Source organism: Theropithecus gelada, chromosome 11, assembly GCF_003255815.1.
Source record: "Theropithecus gelada isolate Dixy chromosome 11, Tgel_1.0, whole genome shotgun sequence".
Taxonomy (NCBI): domain Eukaryota; kingdom Metazoa; phylum Chordata; class Mammalia; order Primates; family Cercopithecidae; genus Theropithecus; species Theropithecus gelada.
In genome coordinates, this window is record NC_037679.1 from 27,460,221 (window position 1) to 27,464,135 (window position 3,915).

A 3,915-nucleotide genomic window follows, 5' to 3' on the forward strand; every position below is an offset into this window, starting at 1 on the left:
TACTTAATTGAACATATATATACTACACGCCAAGTAAGCACTTCACATTTAGTAATTATCTCATTTAATCCTCACTACCAGGCTATGAGGTAGGTCATATTATCCCCATTTTCAGAAGAGGAAAGTGAGGATTGAGAGGTTAAGTAATAAGTAAGGATACAGGTGGGGAACAACCCCAGGTCCAGCTGACACTAGCACCCATTCTCTTGATCGCTACATCTACCCAGCTCAAAATCTCTAGTCAGAATTCCCAAGTTCTGGTCCCAACGACACCGCCTGCATCTTGGGAAAATTATAAAACCATCTTGAACCATAATTTTCTCATACCTAAAGTGATATCAATTATAATTTCTATTTCAAAGCATTGGGAGTATTTGATGAAAGAGCACGTAAGTGTGAACAGCTCATATTTAGTTATAAGGTATTGTTATTGTATAAATCAAAGTACATTAATTTTCTGATATATTTTTACTTCAGCAATTTAACTATAAAAGAGAATACTGAATAATTTAAACAATACTCATAAAGCACCAAAAATAATTGTCTTATCTCCCTGCTGTGCAGGAATGACAAATTGTAAAGAACCACATTATTAAATCTGCAGAACATTTTATAATAATACTTAACTCCCACTCATGTTTCTTTTAATTCTTCTTCTTATAAAACAGACCCAGTGCATTTTTTTAAATTCCTAGAACATAGATTTCTGACCACTCAATATTATGTCCATTTCCTTATATGACTTCACAAAAACATGACTTTAAATGGTACTGTCTCCCTTGTCTATCCTAATTAAGCGTATTGGCAGCAGAAAGTATTCACTTTGCTTTCTCGGACATGGAGTACAGGAATGTGTGCATTTTCCCCTCTGGAATGTGTTTTGCTCTCATAACAGATGAAATACTTGTAAGATAAATTTTAACATAAAAATAAATTATCATCAGTTTTTCTAAAATGTGGCACAGATGTCCAGATAGCTCAAAGACAAACTCAGGGAGCCAACTTTGGCATTCCAACAGTCCTGCTGACCTCCACCCAATGTAAGGTTCTGTCCATCATTACAATATAGAATCACGGCTGTAAATTTCCAAGACTCCTTTGGCGATGGAGGAGCCTTTAGTTCTCTGAATATGTCAGGTGTCTCCATCCCACGTCCATTTCTGTAATAGAACATCAAAATATTAGCTCCATGGGGACCATGAATTGTCTGTTTTGTTCACTGCTACCAGGATCTGGAACAAGTATCTAAGATTCAAACCAATTTGAGAGCCCACATTAGGCGCCAGACACTTGTTCTACTCAAACTGTTGTTCGGTTTTGCAGTAGTAGGATTTCATGGGGTACCCTTGTAAGAAGGGCCCCCTTACTCACAGTATTTACCATGTCCTGGGTAACAGGCATATTCCTGGATGAATATCTTGGTCCTCATAAAGTCAATCCAACATAGCTTGCATACAAAACATCAGCTGCTTCATCTTGGGTGTTCTACCTGGTTTGTAGAGAGAGTTGAACAGCCCCTCATCCTTGGGTAAATACACCTTACAGTGGCTTTTATCCAGATCACCAGGATGCCGGTTTTCTCAGGAATAACCTCCTGTGTGTCTGGATGATGTCTAGCGGTCTGCAATTGTTCCATAGTTAGCTGCAGGTCCTGTATTAACCAAACTTGCTCTTGCACTCTGCAGCATTTAAAACCAAAGAAACTGCCCCTAAATTTGTCACTCTCACGATCCATTTTAGTAAAGGTTTTTTGGGAAGCTGATGACAGCTGATCCACAAAATGAGACAACTCCTTCACGCCACACCACTGGCTTAAGTCGTTTTTGGGTTTTGTCTCTCCCCGATGTGGTCTACCTTCTTGGTGACCGGAGGATTTAGAGTTACTTTCTCAGCGTAGTTTCCCCTTTAGGGGTAGTTTTGAGGCTAGTGACTGAAGCTCAGACCAACCAAAATCTGAGCCTACTCCACCATCAAAGCCCAACCCAGCACTCACACTTTTACTTTCGTTTCAGCTATTACAAATAACAAAAACCAAGAGATTGCAGATTTAGGATGCTTGTTATTATTTTGCATAGTCTTACAAATCCAATTGCCAACTCCTTGGAATTTAGGTCTACCACCATTTCAAAATTCCACCAGTAACTTTTACCTTTAGTCTTTTTTTTTTTTTTATGAGGCGGAGTTTCACGCTTGTTGCCCAGGTTGGAGTACAGTGACACAATCTCGGCTCACCGCAATCTCCGTCTCCTGGATTCAAGACATTCTCCTGCCTAAGCCTCCCGAATAGCTGGGATTACAGACGCACACCACCATGTCCAGCTAATTTTTGTATTTTTAGTAGAGACAGGGTTTACTATGTTGACCAGGTTGGTCTCAAACTCTCAACCTCAGGTGAAGTGCCCACCTCGGCCTCCCAAAGTGCTGGGATTACAGGCATGAGCCACCACGCCCAGCCTATCTTTTACCCTTAGTAACTGATCACAACGAGACTGCAGTTTCATACCATGGGTGACTAGGTAGCCATCTAGGGATCAAAGTTTCCTCATTCCCACCCTTTCTTCCTTTCTCTTCCCAAACCAAATATTAGTAAGGGCTGTTCTAGCAAATCCCATGTTTTCTGACACCAAATGAGTGGGATTTCTTTCCACCAGAAACCAAATATGTGGTGTCTTTTCCAACAATTCAATTCAATTCTGACACTGACTCCCGGAGTTAGCACCAGACCCCACAGGTTAAGGACTCAGTCCCATAAGACTGTCCTCACTTCAGATGCCGGCTCTCAATGGAATGCCCAAGCTACCCACATTCCTGCTAGACTGACTATAAATTCAGGGGTTCCCCCAACCCCCACTCAGATTCAATAATTTGCTGAAATGACTCTCAGTAACCAGAAAAATGCTTTACTTATTGTTACCAGTTTATTATAAAAGGTACAACTCAGGAATAGCCAGATGGAAGAGATGCATAGGGCAAGGTATGGGGGAAGGGAGGACACAGAGATTCCATGTCCTCTCAGGGTACGCTATCCTCCCAGCACCTCAACATGCTTACCAAACCCCATCATTCGAAGTTTCTATGGATTTCTTATTACATAGGTGTGATTGTAGCCATTGGTGATTAACTCAATCTGCAGCCTCTCTCCTCTCCCTGGAGGTTGGGAGGTAATGCTAAAAAAGTTCCAAGCTTCTAAACAAGGCTTGGTCTTTCTGGGGACCAGCTCCTATCCTGAAACTATGGGCCTTCCAAAGTCACCTCATTAGAACAAAAGATGCTCTTATCACCCTTCTCACTCAAGAAATTCCAGAGGCTCACCACATATCTTTCTTATTACACTACAATGACTTAACAAATTATTAATGATCCCAGCTCACTGCAACCTCTGCCTCCCAGGTTCAAGCGATTCTACTGCCTCAGCCTCCCAAGTACCTGGGACTATAGGCATGCGCCATCAGGCCTGGTTAATTTTTGTATTTGTGGTAGAGACAGTATTTCACCATGTTGCAAGCTGGTCTTGAACTCCTGACCTCAAGTGATCCACCTGCCTCAGTCTCCCAAAGTGCTGGGATTACAGGTTTGAGCCATCATGCCCGGCCTTGTAGTAACAATATTTAAAATCCAACTAAGAAAACTCACGTGGCTATCACTAAAACAAATAGAGGAATGCATTTCAGGCAGAAATTGATTTTCCCACTTTTCCTGATTATTTCAGTAATACTGTCTTTTGACTTAAACCCCAATCTCTTGGTTTGCCAGTGTAGACCTGAGACTTGCTATACAACAAAGGAGATATAAAATGCACGTGTCCCTATTTTTATACATTTAAAGTTCTGGAAGTTGACTAAAACCTAGAGCATATACATGTAAAATTCTGTAAATTGACTAAAACCTAGAGCAGTGTAGTGCAACGATCAAGAG